Below are 21,551 nucleotides of genomic sequence, written 5' to 3' on the forward strand. Positions count from 1 at the left end.
AGAATATATTTCCTCTATGCAATCAATTGGAAATTTCCTATGAGTACAATGTTGCTGGGGAAGGTCAATTTTATTCCACCATCTGACATACCAACACTGATCAAAACAATAATAATCAACACCTAACAGCATCCTATCAGAATGCAGTAATTTCATGATTAGGTATTTAAAAATAAATCACCTATTCATAGAGTAATTGAAGCATTACCATTTATTAATCTATTATTTTTTTGTGAAATAAGTTTTGAGATTATATTTTGTCAGTCTTTTGTCTGTTATTTGACATGCTAGTGAAATAACTTGACTTGAACATGACTTGCATTATCAGATTTTTTTTTCTCTTACGTATTGTAGCAGGCACCTTTAGGGCATGACATAAACGGCCTTCGTGTCAGGATGCCCGTGCTAAGCTTCTCTGGATGTCAACCAGGCAGGGCCCTGGCGCTGTTTTAATGTCTGCTCACTGAAGGAAGCTGGGAAGCACTCCAGGGCCTTCTGAACCCCTACATACTACCGGCCCCAATGACAGCTGTGCCCACACACTGGCACTGTAAGCTTGGGGATGAGTTTACACACCACCTCAGTGGCCTCCCCGCTCTGCCCAACCGGGCAGGCCTTTGAACCAGGCACATCAAGGCGGTTATGATGTCTGTACGGGTGATCTTTTTGGAGAGCGTCCCAGCCATGCTTGCTAGGAATCATGTTTGCCAGGGAAATTAATGGCTGCTTTAAAGGAATACACCAACATTTTGGGAAATATACCTTTTTTCTGACTTACCCATACTTATACGAGATTTTCATTTTTGTGCATTCACTGACTGGGTTTTCATGTTAGTGTAACGTGTTAGCTAAGGATAAATACTTGAAGTCTATAGGAGACAGTAGCCTACCTCCTTCAAAGTGAAGAAATACACCTTACACCAACTCTCAAGCTGTCTTATTTACACAAGGTGTCATGTGTATTTGAGATACATGTGTGGGAGGGGCCGCGGTGGTGCAACAGGCTAAGACGCAGCAGACTTGCGGTTGCAGTTTGCTGCAGTTGCACACCGGGGACCGCGGTTCGATTTTCGGTCCTGCCAAAAGCCGAGTTTGGCCGGCTCACGTGGAGCAGCATAATTGGCTCACTCTCGTAGGGCCGCCGAGGGACGGGGTGTGGGCGGTGTATCTAACACTAGCTCTAATTGAATTGGACAGGGTACCATCGGCTACCAAATTGGGAGAAAAAGGAAAAAATCTGAAAATAATTATTTAAAAAAAAAAGAAAAAAAATACATGTGTGGGAAAAAAAATGTAAAAACGAGAGACTTTGTTTTTGGAAAAGTTAGACTGTTGGAACCGCTGAACACAGATATAAGCAGATAATGGCTATTTTTATTCTCTACGTAAATGCTGATGATTGGCCGATTGTTGCCATCCTACGTCTCTGTGATTGAACTTTCTTCACATTTCCATAACTCCCCTGCTAAAGATTTACATGTCAAACTTTTTCAGTTGAAGCACAAAAGTAGGCTACATTGTACTCAATGTTGTTAACATCTGGCACTGAAACCATAGGGAGATATTCATGTCCTGTATACCATGTTTCAAACATAATCAAGGGTCTTTGGTGGCCACAATGGCCAAATCAGATAATGAGGCCATAGTGAGGTTGATTGGTTGTGGCTCAAAATGATTGGCTGAAAACTAGCTGGTCCAGACATATAAGGTATTGCGGAAAGATATTTTTTACAGGAGAGCATAAAAACCATGTGGAGTCATGACACGGTCAAAAATGAGAAAAATGAGAGAGCTGTATCAGGTGCTATGTTATTTTGGGTGTTCATTCTCCGTTTGCAATAACGTTAAAATACATGATATTGAACCTAGCTAAAGGTACATACTAGCCCTTGTGTTCTGTTAACTTTTTGGACCCGTTGGTACTAGTGATTTTGTCAAAAGATTTCCCCTCCCCTGTGAAATGAGTGTGAGACATGAAGCTCGGACTCGGTCACATATACTGAAAACATTCCATTATGATTATCTTTGCAGGAATGGTATGAAATATAATGTATTTCATTAACGATACGGGTTGCAGTCCATGGTGGCTGACTATCAACCCATATACAAATTCCACTTTTTGTCTGGAAGGTTTATTTCCTGCCATTAGCACTTTCGGCACTTTTCTGCTCTGTGGTCACACCTCTTTAACCCTTTCTGATGTCACTCTGAATAAAGAGGAAACTGCACGAGGAGGGTGGACTGTCCACTCTCCCTTATTTATACATTGCATTTTTTATCGAGTCAAACATCAGGTCATGGAAACATTGATCTGCACCCACTTGTGATAATATTGCTTGTTTCTTTAAGGCACTTTATCATATTAGGTTATGATTTTATTCCATCCCTTGTTTACCCAGACAGCTGTCTTCAGACATATCATCAGAATATCTATTGCTTTGCTCGTATCGCAGCAACATGATATTTAATATAATTTATAAATGTCAGGTTTTACAAATTGGACATTGTGTAAAACCTCAGTTTTGTTCCATCTTGCAGCCCCACAATGGGATGCACAGGGTCTGAAAAGATCATTTCTGACATTGAGGAATGGTAGCATAGGGGACTGAAGTGGAAAATCAAATAAGAGCACCGCCATTATTGATTTTAATTACAATACTGGACACAGTCATTTAGTTTATGCCAAGAATACATTTAACATTAACTGGGGATTATTGAAAACAGCCATTCTCCTTTAATGTTGCGTATCATACGCTAGCAGAACGCAATTAAAATCCACCAGTGCCAAGTTAACAATTGTGCAGTATGACTAAAAACATACCAGTTTCAGCGACTTGTTTTGGAATCTATTGTGGACATTGAGTTTGCGTCCAATTCATCTCATAGATGACATTTATTTGTCCTGCCAATGCAATTTCAACATGGCTGCTGAGGTGTGTGAACTGTATACTGTATGGATGGATACTGTATGGATACTTGCATAAGCACCAGCCACAGCCACAGACTGCAAGCGTATGCTAAAGATTTTACTGTGCTCAAGTACAGGAGTGAACCAGCATAGCTTATACAGCTGCCTGAAAACTAAAACTAAGGTCATTAGTTGGAACAAAAACCAGCATACAGACTAGCCCTCCATGACGGGAGTTCTGCACCCATGATTTATACATTCAATGATTTGCTTCATAAGAAAGCAGATTACTAATACTTCCAAAAATATGTTCATTTGAATGAGCTCTACCACAAAAAGAATGACAGTAGCAATATTTTCTTGGGGATCTTAAGTTGTGGGAAACTTTTCTTGTGTTACAAGTATATTTTTTAAATGTCATTTTCCTAAAATCCCAGTAGTAATCTGAATACAAACTTCCAGGTTCTGACACAGTTCTCTTTCCTCAGCTTAGGAGAACATCTTCAGATGATTCCCTATCATGTTGGATAATACCCAGGACTGGCTGTGTAATAATCAGAGGAGGTATATTATATCCACAGCCCCTGCTAGCCCAGGCAAGCCTCCTCCGTCCATCACTAAACCAGATTGGATGTCAAAATGGGCCCCGGATGTGCTAAACGGGGCTATTTCATCCTATTTACTTATTACCACGCTGCATTTATTGCCAGTTACACAGATTTCTTAGCTGTGAGACTTAAATTCGGAGGAAATTCAATTCAACAATAGGGAGCCCATGGGCGTAAATGTTTAATTAGAAGTGATAAAATGAGGGGATCAATCACAAAGAGCTATCAGGGACCCCTTGCGGATCTGGCGGCAGTTTTTTTCCTGCCATTGACACATAGCTCAAACGGACAGTTTACATGTTTCCCAATGAATTGGTGATATTGGAAATAGCTGCAGGTTGGCCACATCAAGGCAGACGTTTTGTGATCCTTTGTTGCAGCATAAGCACAACACAAACTGATTAAAATGTACTTTGATCATTCACAAGCTTAGATGAGCAAAGTAAGCAATTCCTTACTCAAATCTTTTGTGCAATAATTGCACTTAGCCATTCAGCATGCACCATTTAACCCTACACCATTTATGCTGATATATATTTCCCTCATTAGCATAAAGTATTTCGCAAGTGCTCTTATTCAGAACCAACTTAAACATCTTACATTATTTCATGTACTATTTATTAATACAGCTGGACATGTACTGAATAGCAACAGCAGCTGCCCACCTAGGAATTGACTATCCGATCTGGCAAATCCAGTTCCCTAACCGTTTGGGCTGTTTCGATCCTGGATGCTGATTGGCTGAGACTGCATTCTACAGTGATTACAAATCCAATACAGTGATACAGTTCATTAAGCAGCCTGTGTGTAAACCGTATCAGTCTGCGCAAAAAATGGTGCTAACAAGAAATATTACTAAATAGATAATAAGTGTAATAAATAGTAACCAGTTTATAAAAGCAATATGGCACTTCAGACTATGCTGTATCATGAGTAAAGTCAAGGCTACATATAATTGTGGACACCCCTTTCTTGAGCTGCTTAATGCTACACTGTTTCCCACATATTCACATATGTGGACATGGTCTCTGCATCATCACCAGCTCAAGCAAGATTAGAACATACTACAGGCAGCAGGATCTCTCTCTCTCTCTTTGTCTCTCTCTCTCTCTCTCTCTCTCACGCACGCACGCACGCACGCACGCACGCACGCACGTGCACACACGTGCACACACAGAAACATAGATCCATGCAAACTCTTGTATGACCCAATGTACATGTAGTATATGTATTATACTGTTTGCTCTTTTTGTAATTTTCAGTGATATTTCTTTTTATTTATTTAAGTGCACATGGGAGGGATGCCAGGGGACAAAAATGTACATCTACTTTTGTGATAAAATTATTGGTGTAATTACCCTGGCCCCCAGAGCAGAGGGGTGGTGCTGGGCCAAAAAAATAAAAGTTCCATGCAACACAGAATTGTAGTTCACAATAGCCATCTAACAAGCTATTTATTTATTTATTTATTTATTTATTTATTTATTTATTTATTTATTTATTTATTTATTTATTTAGTTTCGGGGTTAGGGAGACAAATTGGGAAGACAGTATGACTTGTACTGTATTTTTTGGGGGGTTCAAACATCAATCCTCCCCCCACCCTAAGTAAATGGTTTGATGCTTGCCAAGAAAAAATGTGTGGGTTATAGGATGTGCAGTATACAATAGTCAATATTGAGTGCATACACATCAACTGCAGCATGTTTCTTGCACAGCATAGCACAGCAAGCACTTTGAAATTGGGGAGCAAAACTAACAAACCACTTTCTCTGGGTTTAATCTTAACAATTTACCACCTTCCATTCCTTTAACACATTTTATTTTTCTCTATACAAACCCAGAACACAAACACTCTATAAGCATAATGGAGCCAAATGTATTCTGAAAGCTAAAAACAATCCATAAAAGAATTTCCCTGGAAAAAGAGGGATTAAAATGATCTGGAGGTGTTTCCTATGAAAGTTATTGATGCTGAAACGTATGACATAGCAAGTCTTGCGTGAAAAGGACGGACACGCCACGATAAAAGATGACCGGAGCAGTGAGATCATAAGTCTTTTCCGCGCTGATTTAACCTGACATCACGAACCTGGCAATACCTGGGATGAAGGAACTGATATCTGTCAGCAGCACCGGTGCAGTGTTGCTGTGGTTAGAAATGTGTCAGAGCAATTACGAGGCTGACAGATAGCGACTGGGCAAACACAGATGTGCTCTGACCTGAAACAGATAAACAGGCAGCCAGAAAAATCCTGCTCAATACCTTCTATTCAGGCCTAAAATTGTTTTTTTTTCACTTATTGGTGTTTTTTTCCCTGAAATGCCCCATCTTGTATTGATTTGGTCACTATTGAGCTGAAATGACAGATTATTGGAAGGTTATGTAAGGGTTCAGGAGTTGACATTCATAAAGTGTTTCTTGATGTTGGTGCAAGGAGAGTCTTTGTAAAAGCCAGTGGGAAACAATCATTCATCACAAAATCGCATAGGCTGAGTATTCTGTGTCTCATGCTGTTTATCGTATTCTTCCATACTTTTGACGTCCTGCACCAGACCTTTCTCAGTGGAGAAGAAAAACTGAATGGTTCTATATAATGAACTTTGACAATGGGTCTGACGATAGTGTAAATATGCATAGAGAGTGTGAAAGAGTGGCTGGGATGTTGACAGATCTGTATGTCGTCTGAACACCAAAAGTCATGATGGAGGAAGACCACAGATGGCTAGATTCTGAAAGCTTTCTTACACCTGCACTAAGGAGGCGATTGAATGGGGAGGTAAAACGGATGTCCCACCAAACTGCATTTCCGGTATACTGCAAAATGCTATACTAAAGCATTTCATCATAGACGGCAGGACGACAACTTCATATAAGCACATGAACCATTAAGTCTTTCTGCAACCACAAAATTACAAGGGTCATTATCATCAGCAAATCATTGACATGCAACTTTGCATTAGTTTTTTTTTTTAATATCGTAGTTATGAGCACACGGTTAGGTTTGTGTACGAAATCCAACAAAAAAAAAAAAACGTTATCGATCCTCAGCTGGCCAGTTTTATGGGCCGTACCAAAACATTTGTGGACATGGGGTTATTTTCTCAAAATTGAAGTTGACATCGGTTGCAGGTTGCCATCGATAGGCCACTGTTACACGAATTTCGTCACTATGAATGGGAAAGCATTATGGGAGGCTGAGTTCTATCATAATCGGCGATCTAAAAACGCAAAACATGAATTTTTACGAACTGCAATCCCACTGTATTCAGTATACAGCTATGCATTTATTTTTTTTTAAAGAAATTTTTTAGGCCTTTTTCAGCTTTATTGGACAGTATATAGTATAGAGAGACAGGGAGCAAGAGAGAAAGACATGCGACAAATGTCGGACGGTCGGATTCGAACCGCCGACGTCGCGGCTCGCAATGAGCATACGGTCAGTGCTCTACAGGCTGCGCCACCGAGACACCCACAGCTATGCATTTAAACTATGGAAAACATACTTTGAATCCAGACTTTAACGCTATGAAGTTTGCTTGTATTTAGCTGTCGCTGCTTTATTTAATAGGGATAAGTACACCGGTTGTAGTGTTCCTAAACATCCGCTTTATTTCCCTATACACCTGACTAATCAGAAACAGCTGAGAAGCTAACTGTTGAATTACCTTCGGTGCCTTAATATGGAGGGACTGTGTATAAAAAGGATTCTTACAAGGATCACCCGATATGGATGGAAATACCCTCAAATTACCATTTGTGACCATTTGCACTTTAAAGGTACAATAGGTAATTTCAGACTTCTAACAGTCAAGAGAGGAATTGCAGCAACAATACACTAAAACCAGAACACTGTTTATTCGACTCCTTCTCTGTGAACGCGCTGACGTTGAAACGCCATTGGCTGTGGCAATTAAAATTTTCAACCAGCCAGCTTTAATTATTGTACAGCTATACGATGTTTTGGTACAGAGTGCCAGCCCATCAACTGAATATTTTGAAACCTGAATTTAAGGACTATAAACACAGGCAGAGGGTGAGTCAACATGTCAGTGAGCCCTTTTCAATGGGAAGGAATTTACAATGGTCTTGTAAAAATGTTTTAACACAAGAAATCTTACCTATTGTACCTTTAACCTCATTTTCATTGTTCCATTTAAAATGAACAGAGCCAAAAGAACAGAAATGCAGAAATCAAACCACTGTCCAAATATGTTACAGACTGCACTGTATATGCTAACCATTAAATAGTTTATATAATGTTTTCACAATAAAAGGTCAATTGAAAATTATGAAGATTCTGATTTATTAATGTAGTTACTTGCATAGTGACACAGTAAAATTAACTTGCTTCATTCACAGCACTGACTGCCTGCTATTGGAAAAAAGTTGTTGAGAAGTAAATGAAGTAGCAAGAGAAATTAACTCCCATCACGCTATCCTCTCACATACTGTAGTCCACATCAGTGCCTGAATGCTAATAGTACTGCTGAAATGATACTCATTCTCCTTAAAATAAAATCACTTAAGACAATGTGACATCACTTTTTTACTTCTCTGTGGAACACACAAACACAGTTTCATATGTGCTCACTAATAAAAAAATGTCACTTACGAGAAGATGAGGGCTGTGTTTTTCATACAAAAATTACAATCAAGTCTGTATTTTGTATATATTGACACACACAGACACATATACACAGAGACAAATCATGGTCTGGATCTTGGACAGAAAAAACTGAATGAGTTGAATATCATGCATGAGATGTTATGTCTATTTTTCATTTGCAATAAATGCAGTGCACCATACAAAATATCCAATGTGCTGCCTGTATATTTGACATGATTTTATAAATACCTTTGTGGCTCACAACCCAAAGAATATCAGTACATTGGTAGAGGTGTTTTATTATTGAGCCAACATGTAAGTTTAGTAACAATAAATCAACATGTTATTCCAAATTTGAAATGATTTGCTGACATAATATAATTTGAAATGATTTGCTAGGATACTAACTGGTGACGTGATCCAATTTGTCATTTGACAACAAAAAAACAATGCTTACAGAAATATATATCAGACCAAGCATGTGCGTGCTGTATATCTCCTACCTCCTTATCCCCCATGGGAATTTGTTTAATAATGAGACTCTTTCCCGACCAGCAATTGGTGACGTTCAGCTCAGTTTTCTTCTCTTGTTCAGCACAGATTGTCTCCCCTTTTAGAGTTTAATTGGGAAATTGATTCATGAGAGTGAGCTCTCATACGTTTCCAGCCTCCCAAAAAACAGGGCTTACTGCTGCAGGCAAGGGGTCAATCTTCAGGTCAAGTTATGGACAGAAGACACAAATAATACGGAAAGATCCTGTCACGTTTGAGCTTACCGGTCATAAATATTTTGTGGCATGCAATCATTTTGCTTTGTCAGTTCAGAAAGATGAATACAGAAATGAAATCAGCTAGGTATCCCAACTCAAACCAACAACATGATTGATAGGTGCAACACTGGATATACATACAGTGGGCTCCAGAATAAATAAAAAGACTTGAAGCCATTATAAACTAACCATACAAAGGCATATTTATGATGCACTGGTAATCTATATATTTGCTCATCTTTGCCAAATTTGCAGTCCTTGTACCTGTATTTGTTATTCTAAAATCTGTTTGGGACGTTTTGTGGGGGAGTGGTGGGCGTCGCTCCAGATGGTTTGCGATCTGATATCTTGGATGTGACTGTTTGTAGTTAGTTGCTGCAGTGGCAGAGACAAGAAGCCCAGATAGAGGATGAAAAGCGATGTGGAGTTGTCGGTCTTCCCCTCGGAACTGTAAATACTTTCATGTTACTTCTAGATATCCAGCCTGCTAGCTACGTTACCCAAACAAACTTTTGCACCCATTCTGCACTCACATCAAGATGTGTCCCCCAACATAATTTGATACAGCATGCATGTTACCTAGCTAACTACCTATGCAGCTTTACTAACAAAGCAAAGTTGCTAAAGTGAACTCTGATACAGGACCTGGAGTGTTTGGTCTTAGTCAACCGATATTACCATTCTGCAATCTTACCATTCTGTTCTAGGTCATTTTCCTGCATGTATTTCAATCAGGGGGAACATATCTCAATGGGGGAACTGAATTTGAATTTGATACAGCTCGCATGTCATCTAGCTAGCTACCTAAAAAGCATTATCTGTGTTTTCTGCTGAGTAGGTGTTTCCAAGCCATGAGAAGCAGTATAAGGTATGCTTTGTCCCACCAACTAGATAGCTTTCCTCTTCAAATTGGGGGGCTGATAGTTCCTGCTGCCCCACCACTGTTTATAATGGGCCAGTATTTGTCTTGTGTAAGAACTCCTGTAAGAAGTGATTGAAACAATCATAAGTTGTACTTATAACAGCATTATTCCTGCTTATAAGTACAAAGTATCTGTTTGACAGATGTGATGCTGTAAAGACTTTACACTTCACGGCTGTTGATCATTGCATGGGATGAGCTGTTTAAATACTGTATTTATCATAAAAACCTATGTTTTATGTGAAATGTTTGCATTTGCTGAAAGCCTCAAAAGACAGGAAATGAAATAGATCATCGTCAAAAACTAGAATTTTGAGGTCCAATTCAAACTGAATAAAATGTACAGCCATAAAATTTGAAAATGCATGTGTATTTCTGAATTTCCCACAAAATGAAGGTATCCAGAAATGGCATAACGCATCAATAACAAAATCAGTAGTTGGTGAGTCCATTGCCATTGTACTAGACCTGCAAAATGGCATTGAGATTGGTTTTGAAACGGGGGAGATATTGAGGTTCAAAATGTGCTATTTTGAACAGAAGTGCCAACCAACGCAAAAGCTATTTGAAAAGCCTGCACCAATTATAAATTGTTGCAAGAAAGGCATTCTCCTTTAATCCAGGTCCAGGTACCAGTCCCTGATTCTCCACACACAGCAACGACCAGGTTTCCCTGCCCAAGGGCACCATGCTGACAGAATATGAAATGACCTTAACTGTAATACCAGTACTCCCTGTTGTCATCCCCAGGTTGCTTTGCTTTCGAATACACAAAATTGTCCAGGGAGGAGTTAGGCGGTCAGCTGATGGAGTGTTCTGGTCTCTGGTCAACATTTTCTCTGCGTGTCTGTGGGCATGTTCCACCATACCTGCAGCTACACCATGGTACCCCTGGCAGTGCAGCGGAGGGTGGGGCTTCATGCTGGCTCTGGTCCATGAGAAAGGCATCATTACGTTACATTAAGTACATTACATTAATGGAATTTGGCAGACGCTCTTACCCAGAGCGACGTACAGTTGATTAGACTAAGCAGGAGACAATCCTCCCCTGGAGCAATGCAGGGATAAGGGCCTTGCTCAAGGGCCCAACGGCTGTGCAGATCTTATTGTGGCTACACCGGGATTAGAACTACAAACCTTGTGTGTCCCAGTCATTCACCTTAACCACTAGGCTACAGGCCGCCCCATCAAAGACAAGTCCTGGCTCCCTGCAAACTGCTGAAATAGCACAACAAAATAAAAGCTGAATCAATAATACAAGTAAAAACAACTTGTATATTGTATCGGCAGCATATTCAACAGTTTGTATGTAACAAAACATGACAAACATGTTGTTTAGCTGCCAACATACTGTAGCGCAGGTAAGGTTGTCATCTCCTAATCAATGGCTCTGTAAACGTTCTCTTCATATAACATGCATTGTTCTCGGCTAAGTCCATCTAATTATAGAAAATGACACTAAATTAATATTAGCTAAACTTAACAAAGTATAACTTCTAACTCCATACCTCAGAAATATAACCAGGAAATATTACATTACAGTACTTTATTTCATTAAGCTGACGCTTTTATCCAAACTGACATGGAATGAATTAAATGTCTTTGGAACACAGGTTAGATAAGGGCAAATTTACATTAAGTATCAGTTATCCATAGCCAGAAAATATTATGTTGTAATCCAGAAATTAAATATGCTAATATTTGTATAAGATACACATAACTTAATAAAAAGGCATTGTATGCATACTCTCCATAGTATTCATTTAAAAGCAATAACTGTGTGAATCTTCTTCGATTTGTATCTTCTTTGGAAATGCCTTTCCAGGCATCTTTGTTTCCGGGGGTTTCTGTCTTCAGTTTCCTCTTCAGCAAGTGAAATACATGCTGGATTGGATTTAAATTATAGGACTGACTTGGCCAGTCCAAAACGATCCACTTTTTCCCCATTGATGACTGCTTTGGTTGCATAGTATTGCAGAACATTCATCAACCTCTACGCAATGGCATGTTGGATCTGTCTGAAATCAGCATGTGCGAGAAAGTTTCAACGCAGAATAAAACTAAAACAAAGGTACCTTCTTGTGCAAAATATGTGCTTTAATACATTTCTTGACATATTGACAGAGTATACAATTGCAGCACTATAAGCAAAATAAGTTGAGCTAGGTAGTGAGAAAACGTGTCCACAAACTGCTCTTTCTCTTTCTATGTTCCCTCACTCACAGCCAAGACCATCCTCAGCTTTCTTTTAACTCACTGTAGCTTTTGGTTTCAGTTGACATACAGGCTGTATTCCTTTTGGCAGTAACTTACATTTTTTTAAGTTTTAATTTTTGAGAACTGAAATGGGTGGCATTTTCTTTTTGTTGTCATATAATAGCTTGATGATATTCATAATGCAAAATGATGTTCATATTAGATGGTTTGATTATTGCCAATATTCAACGCAATAAGAACATATTAACATTTAACCTAATCGTGTGTGTGTGTGTGTGTGTGAGAGAGAGAGAGAGAGAGAGAGAGAGAGAGAGAGAGAGAGAGAGAGAGAGAGAGAGAGAGAGAGAGAGAGAGAGAGAGAGAGAGAGAGAGAGACTGCTCCCTGTGGTATCCTCTAATCTGGCAATATTTGCTTGAGCTGGTGATGATGCAGAGACCATGTCAGTTCTACAGCACGTTGTGTTCCAACTGGCTTCACTTAGAAAGAAAACCCAACTGAGAATGTGTACTGGTTGACTTCCCTTGCTGGGATACAGACCACCAGTGTCTCTTTGTAATCCATGACATCTACATCCAGTACTGTAGGCATATATATTATCATCCACAGTTGATGTATTACATTTTTGGAACAATATCCATATGCATGTCAAAAGACCTGGAACGGTAAGATTCTGTTAAAACATTTTTAAATCTCAATAATTCCAAAAAAGCTAAGGTAATAATGGCACAGGTAAGATAATGCTTACCGTAAGTGCACATTTTATCAGAGGTAGACATCAAGGTTAAGCACATTCACAGGAGAATGATTTTGGTGCAACAAAATACTGCTCTGTCTCTCATGTTTCTGCTTTTAATACATCATATTTGACTGCCCCCCTCCAAAGCACTGCTGTTAATAGCATTTTGCAATGGTTATTTTGTTTTTGACAATTCAAGTAGGACTGAAGTTCTGATATTTTTCCATTTCCATTTTCATATGTGGGTCTGTTTGGAACCACTCCTGACATAGCCTATCATAGCGCACCCCGTAATAAGCTTCTGTTTGCGCTTTTTGTGTGGGTATGACGCATATTAAATGCCATGCCTTAAAAATCAGTGTAAACCCGTTTTCTTTAAAATGGGGAGGGGTAGTGATACAGGCATTGGCCATGTCCAAACCACACATGGAATAACATGGAATAAGATTTCATGGCTAACTGATTTTTGCTCTCCTGATTTAAAATGGACGTTGGTGTTTTCAGTGTTTGAATCCGCGGTGCCTGGACTCTGATTCGCCGATGGACGTGTCATCCAGGTAGCGCATCCGATTCAATGACCCCGATTCTCAGATACATGTGATATAATGGCCAGTGAATATGTGAAGAAAGATACAACACATTACACGTTTCCATCAGGTAGCCAGAAGGCCTCATTTAATGTGAAGAGTGTAGAGCTTGCAGACTTATAACTATGGCCCTTTTGATTTATGAAATGATACATACGATCTCAATGGAAGTACAAGCAGGCACATCTACCAATCCCCGTGTAGCTACATACACAGACATGCAAACACACACACACACACACACACACACACACACCCACACACACACACACACTAATATGCACTTCATACGTAGCCTACACTTATGCACTCATGCAAACATTTGTATTGCCACTCGCCACTGTATTGCATGTTTATACCCTCTTAACTTACAAACGACGTGTAGGCTACATGTGTTTTTTTAAGTGACATCAATTATGAATTTAAAAGATCTGTTTTTGCTTATTTCATAGCCCAGCTGTTTCAAAATCCAGTTCATAATGCAATTATCATAAGGTAGTTGTTTAACAGGCAGGTGCTGATGAATACTTGCATTCTACTTGAAAACACACAAACAGCTTCTGGAAGCGAAAAGCAGGCTGGGTACATAATTTATACAAGCTACAAGAGAAGTCACAGAAATCAAGGCAAATTGCTCTATTCCCTGAAACACCATTGTATTTTAGACATCTTGGTAGGGAGTTGGTAGTGGCAATCTGCATTTGATTCACATTTTAGTGCCACTATTCCCCCATTTTCGCGTGTTTTAATCTCAAAACATCCAGACCGCGGTCGCGGCATGAGTCCGCTAATTGAAGTGGGGCAGAACGGCTGCTCAGTATTCATCGCACTATTGATTTGAAATACTACCGTTTATGCAATTGATTGTTTAAAAAATAAAAAAGCAAAATAAATAAAAATAAATAAATCAGAATTAGTGACAGGTGACCACAGAAACGGCCCAGATGCCAACCGCTCAGAATATCTGGAGATACACAATTATGAGAACAATTTCCGCTCAAATCAATCCCACGGCAATTAATACATCAGGTCGTGGTGACTCTGAAAGTCGATTCCAATTATTTCAGTGAGAGCAAACAAAGGGTGTTGGTAAGAAGTGAGATGTAACCTTACGCACTCTCCAAGCTATGCTCAGACATCTCCAAAATAAAGCAGCACGTTGTGTCATAAATGCTGTATAGATTTTGAAGAGGACGAGGGCGGGACAGGGGCAGAAGTAATGTGGGATGCCAGCCCAGCCTCTTCCAAAAGGAAACTGGACTCACGACCGAACACGGGAGTATTCGCGTGATTTGCGTATTTTTGGCATCCCCTCTGTTTGTTTTTTATTGCACCAGTCCACTTCATTGGGTATGATGGAAGCAATAAATGAAACAGCAGTGTAATTTGTACATCAACAGAAACGAAGAAATCAAGATTAGCCAATAGGGGGCAGTACATTTCTATGTATAAGGGACAAGGCAACGCTCTCAGTTGCCTTTGTCTGCTTTGTATTTGAGGCCCAAAAATTCATTATTTTCCATTTATCATATAGATTGTCACTGTTTAAATGTTGGTACTATAAAATGATTTGTCACTATAGAATTAAAGGTAATATATTCTTAATAAAGAATTTATACAAAAACTAAAAGGATTATTATTATTTAAAATGAAGACACCACCTTTATTTGTTCATATGAGACACTATAAAGACATAGCTTTAAGGATCCTTTATTAAATAACACTGTGATTTATTTGAGCAAAAGCTATACCATCAGTAAAAATGCCACTCCTGAAATATGACTCTGCAGAACATACAAATATTGCTACAGTAAAAGTGGAACAATAAAAATAAAATATATTTAGTAATAAAAACATAAAGCAGTCCTCTCAAAGAAATATGTCTCTCTGCATTTCATCATGCATATATTTCTTTGTCATAATGCATTGCTTTTTTGTTTTTGGATTGCCCTTGTAATATGTAAATTGTAGTTACATATAGCACTGCCTACATGCACTGTGTGACTGTGAAGTTGAATGGAAGCTTCAAACAATCTATGAATAATACAATTAGACAAAATCCAATGTTCTGTGTATATACATCTAAATGCATTATTTTGAAGAAAACAAGTAATTGGCCTCAATAAATACAACTTACAGGTGCACTTTTCTGTGATCTATAGGCAAAGTGTGGTCTTTATGATGTGCCATTTTTGGAATTCATCTTTTATAATTCACTGCATTTTTTTTCTAACACAACAATTCTGCCAAGTACAATCTAAGGATCCGCACATCAATTTGGACCTTCCTAATTGAAAATGTCAGCTTCAAAAGTCATCCCTGTTGCAAAAAGTTAAAAGGGTTCTTGGCATTAAAATGACCTTAAATGAGTCTGAATGAAATCATGTGGGTTTAGATTTTTCTTTGGTCTCTCATGAAAGCTGAGGACTCAACAGAGCATAGAAGAAAAAAGATAAAGGAAAAATAAATCTGCACCTTGATTCTCAAATGGCCTTTATCAACACACACTCTGAAAACAGAGTGCCAGATTTTTACCTTTTCTCCCCTAAAGGAAAGGTAACCGGGGTCTTTACTGCAGAGAGAAAATAGCATTTTTTTATTTTTTTTTATTTTTTACAAGCAGCAAAAACAGCTTCAGTCAACATTATGTGAGAGATCATGGGAGGGATGCTGTGAACATATAACCATTTTCATGATAGCGGGTTTTTTTGTGATTGTATATTAACAATGATCCCAGTGGATGCTGGCCCTTTCCCGATGGGAAGTCATGATGGAGAGACTATGAAGCGTGCTGCATGTCAGATCTTCCTCAATTAATCCACCATTAGATGTCTGGGATCCACGATTCACTGCTCTTGGTAGCTCTGCACAGCTCAAATCTAATTACGCTCTCCCATCCTCAGAGCAAAAGGCAGTCCTGTGCAGTCACAGTCCTGTGGCTGGCTATTTAATGCTCTCTCTCTCTCTCTCTCTCTTGCTCTCCCTCTCGTTCTCCCTCTCTCCCTCTCACTCATTCTCTCTCCTGGGTCACTCTCTACGCACCTCTCTCGGTCCTCGGCTCTCTCTCTCTCTCCGTCTCTCTCTCTCCGCAAGTTTGTCGGCCGCGGCGGCTGACAGCCGGCTCGGAGCGAGGCTTTTTTCGCCCGTCCTCCGTCGAGCGGGCTCCGTGACCGTCCTGGCCGCGCCCGGCGGACCTCGGGACCTGACTACCGGCTCGCTGGGAAACTGTTGGAGCCGCGTCCGAAGCACCGCCGCGCTGGGGGGGGGGGAGCGTGGGTAACGCCTGCCGACCACGCCGGCGTCTCCCCTCCCTCGGTTCAGTAGCACAGTAACCCATATAATTCAACTGAGGACTGAGGAAAGGCAAGCTCATAATCCAAGGCATATCCCAGTTAAACATCAGACGACACCCTGGCTTTCCGCACAGCAGGAGGCTTCCTTCAGAGGAGGATTGAGATGGTAAGCTTCTTCAATAGAAAATGGATTTTTTTTTTTTTGGTGGCATCTATTGCTTTTACATTGTGAACAAATATGAAGCAATATGATAAAAATGTGTCCTCTCTTTGCTGAGCTGCTGAATTTCTTTTTATTATTTTGTCACTATCTATGACTTATTGTGCATGTGTGTGTTTGGGGGTGTCGCTTCACTGTTCATTTTTGGGGGATTTGACAACTGCACAGCATTAACATATTCATGGGATTCCAGCAATTAAATGGCAATCACAGGTTTTTTTTTTTACGAGTTGTGAGCTTGCCGGTGGAATAACATGCCGATGAGCTTTCATAATCAGAAGGGAGAGGAACAAGGAAGAGAATACACAATCAGAGATAGCGACGAGAGAGATTTTTCTACTCTTCCTTCCTTCTCATTTTCTTGTCTCTTCTCCTCTTGACACTCTTATTCTTCGACTCTCTCCCGTTCTTTTCTTTCCTTCCTTATTCTTCTCGCTCTCTTTCATCGTCCCTGTGCGTTATTTCGCTATCTATTCACCAGCGCGGAGCATATGGACTGATACAAACAGGAGGCAAAAAAGAAATCCAAGGTAATTAGAAACCAAATGAAGATGAGTGAGTCTTGAGGAACTTTGCTGGTTAAAGCCCGGAATATTCCGGTTATGCCGGGGATGCACTAATACATTAGAATCTGGAACATGGGGAGAGAAAGTTGCTGCACAAATCCAAAGTAAGTCTCAATCACGGTTGTGGTATTGTTTGCAGGGCTCGTTCCTTTTTGGGTTTTTTTCCCCTGCCAATACGCTAGGATACATCGGGCTGCTTTTTTATTCTGTGCTTGGAGGCTGTGTTCTCAGAGGGAAATGATGCGGTGCTGAGTCCCTCAGTGCGTTTTAGTGGTGATGCACTGGGGCTTTTTTTTTGTGTGCTCCTGGTTCCCCACTGCTGCTACAGTGGCACCAGCATCTCAGGGCTGAATTGGGATCAGATTGGTTCTGAGTTCAGGAGAGCTTATCATTTCACCCATGGTTTTCTTGACACTGTCTAAGTAAGATACATTGATTATTTTTGTATCTTGGTTTTGTTTGATCTTGTTCCTAGATTTTTTTCTGGCTGTTTATTCTGGCAGCACTTCTGTGCCTAATGGAACACATACAGTATCTACAAGATTTTATGTCTGTTTTTTCTTTTGCTAGCTGAGGAATATACTCAAACTATAAAACTGCCATGAGCTTGGCTCGGCTGACTTTATGTGTTTTTTTCCCCATAGTGATTCTCGGTCTTATCGATTGCTGGTTTTGTAATAATGTATGAGGTAGAGTTTCTAACTGAATCTTCCCCTTCCATTGCAAATCTAGTAAAAGTAACTTTGGAAAATTATAAATAGAATTCACTTTGCATATTTATTTATTTTCTAGTATAAAACGGACTGTTTGATTTAAGCTCTTATGCCAGGGTGTGGGGGTGTACAGATGATGAAATCTTAAGAAAGAAAAAGCTTTTTGTCAAAATGCAAGAGTGAGCGAGAGGGCGAGAGGGAGACAGAATGAGAGAGAGAAAAAGAGAGAGCATCTGTGTGTATGTGTGTGCTGTACTGTATTTATGTCAGTGGGACATACCACTCATTTGCTTTTATCTGCCAATTTCTAATTATTTCTGTGTGTGTGCGCTTTTATGTATGCATTTTATTGTAAAAATAAATATTATTTCACAATATTATTTCATGTGTCATGACTCAGGAAATAACATCAGTCAAAAAGTGTACATTTCTATCTAGTGTTAGTTTGGCGGGGCATTTAATATTTAGGAATATCAAACATGACGGAATATATCCATAGAGTAGCATCTTCAGTAATGATAACAATAATAATAACAATAAGAAGAGGATGAAGAATGTTAATAATAATTATTATAATAATTGTACACATTGAAATCAAATTGCTTATGTATTGACAAAATGGAACATTGCCGAGTGGTTGGTAAAGAATCTTGACGGACACAACACTGGGTTGCCACAAGACACAACATTCATTTCAAATGTGCATTTTTGGTTTAATTTTGATAAGGGAAGTCAATGCATCCTCCTGGTAACGCATACTGTAATACCAGTCATTTTTCCTCTGTTCCAACAGCCCTCAATTCAACAGTTCCTCTCTCTCTCTCTCTCTCTCTCTCTCTCTCTCTCTCTCTCTCTCTCTCAAATGATCTATAATTTGACTCCTGCGGCTAATGGATTTTTCTGTATTGCATTTTTTTCAGAGGCCAGTTGACTGATAATGGGGTAGACAATGATCATACTAAGGCAGGCTGGGAAGGCCATACTTTACAACATGTGCCTTGACAGTTTCCTTTTTTTCTTTCAGGACTGAACTTTACACTTGGAATTCTGCCAGTGAAATAGGAGAATCTCAGTCATTGAGCACTGGGAGTGAAAGGGATTGTGGGGGATGGAGTTTCCAGTGACAGGAGTGAGAGTGCCCCATGGTCCAGGTAAGGGCCCCCCACTCAGTCAGGAACTACATCCTAAATCTTGCATCCTGCTCAATTCTTCACATATTATTTCAAACACAGCAACAGATAGAAGAGAATAAAATAAGCTCACTAGAATAGGTTTTAGAATAGGTTTTTGTGCTTTGAAGACTTTACTTTATGCAGATATGCACTCTTGTTAATTTCTGTTTGCAGACAACCACTGGTGGGGCCTTGCCTTGTGATGCAAGGCATCTTCAATCAATTAAAAATGCTCTCTTGACAAAAAGATTGTGGATTGTGAACTATCTGCCTGGCTTTCCGCCGTAAGACTCTTTTCGGTGACGGGTATTCTTGGGTGGATAATACGGATCGCGTTGTTATTGCTTAAGAATACGCGTAGTCGAGGAGAGTCATTCCTGCAGCGTCGTCGACTTAAATCCAATGATCTTTAAAGTGCCCACCTGCCTGATTGCTTTATACTGCGGCTAGTAACGCAGAGAAACTCCGAAACACACATAGAGGTCTATTCATCAAACAACCTGACATATTACCTCTTCCTATTTTCTGTGATTACTGTACTGTCAAGCAGAGAGCTAGCCATGGTAACATCGGTCATCATGTTTTTTCATAGCTCTGTATTTCAAAGCTGATTTTTTTCCCCTTTGAGAATATTGCTATTTTTTTGCTGCACTGTTTTATAATTCTGTTAACCCTGCTGCCAATGTGGTGTCATTGAAATGTTCTATTTTGCTTCTCTCTGTTTGTGGTTGAGATACACCCTCATATGCATGTGTGGCATTGTGCATGTTATATAGATCAGCTTGCTGCAAGGAATGCCTCCATTATTCCTTATCGGCTCTGCTGACTAACACAGACTTCAACCTTATTTTAAGCAGATCGATTTTAAAATTGCATTTATCGGCCAGCGTTCGGCTCAAAGGACACAGTTAAGCCACCAGGGCCATGGGGCAATATGTTTCTTCATGCAGTGAGTGGATAGTGTGTTTATACAAACAGACATGGAGAGAAAAAGCGGGAGGTACAATAGCTGAAACAGAGTAATGCCACAATTTATTTTCACGCACCCTGTATTAACATGATAAAAAGCATGACATACAATGGAATGACAAAAACACACATGCTAGGAAGATAGTCAGCACTTACCCATATTAACTACACAAATGCTCGCACTCTCTCTGTGTCTGTCTCTCTACATACCTCTTTACGTACACGCGCGTATGCTCACGCACACGCATATTTAAATTTGTGAAAATCAATAAAGAATTTACAATGACTTGTTTTCATTTTGCAGTCATGCTATTATTGTTCGGTCACATCTCTCCCAGAACTACTGAATCGCAAAATAATTCCTAAACCCTGTAACAGTGTTTTCTGTTGCATAAACAATTCTGGGTAGCCAATTCATGAAATTACATTTTTATACATTTACATGTATTTTTATACTTTTTAAACAAATAATTATTGTCAGAATTTTCCCTGATGGAACCAATGTTTTGATCATCATCATATTTCACCACTAGGGGAATCTCTCCCACTGATAATCAGAGCCTGACACTGAATTAAACAGAATATCAGAATAACCAGTGTGTGTACAACACCAGACTGTTTCTGTGAATGAACCACTACATCAGGCCCCTGCTGAGGTAATCTTAGTCTGATAGTTGGATGACCTGGATGATCCTCTAGTTCACTTCTGGGTCACTGTCAAATTTCCACCCCAAATGTATCATACATCTGGTATTTACAGCATTGTTACAGATGACTGTTTATTATTATTTTGTTTTTTTCTGAAAACTGTGAGATCATTAGGCAAAGAAACTGAAGGCAGTGGTATATTTTAGCAGTATGTTTTGATGTCTAATATTGTAGTGTCTATAATAACTCAGTCTGAGATAATACAAATAATTAACATGAAATGTACATGAATAAATGTGCACAGAAATATACATTACAATAATAAAAATATGAATGTGTAGTATTAGTGTCATATTCATTATTTGGCAATGATATTCCACAATTGTGAACAAAATGGTTGCCTCTATTTTTTATTTTTTAAATATATTATTATTACTATTATTATTATTGTTATGATTACTATTACTACAAATTGCTCATCTTATATGTTGACTTATTTGCCACGCTAATGCTTTTTGTTGTAATCATACATATCAGTTGTCTTCTGAAATAAAATAATTCTGAAGCCAAGCTATGTAAGCACTTGTGAGCACTTTATTAGGTATTTATTA

At 39.3% G+C, this 21,551-nt stretch overlaps 1 long non-coding RNA gene across 1 annotated transcript; it reads left to right on the forward strand.

Annotated features, from left to right (window-relative positions):
- The first annotated feature begins 16,517 nt into the window (after positions 1 to 16,517).
- LOC133129625 (uncharacterized) lies at positions 16,518 to 21,510 on the forward strand. The gene is made up of 3 exons (XR_009708831.1): positions 16,518 to 16,818; positions 19,176 to 19,302; positions 19,498 to 21,510. It is a non-coding gene; the product is annotated as an uncharacterized LOC133129625 (long non-coding RNA).
- Positions 21,511 to 21,551: the final 41 nt, after the last annotated feature.

This window comes from Conger conger, chromosome 5 (assembly GCF_963514075.1).
Source record: "Conger conger chromosome 5, fConCon1.1, whole genome shotgun sequence".
Lineage (NCBI taxonomy): Eukaryota > Metazoa > Chordata > Actinopteri > Anguilliformes > Congridae > Conger > Conger conger.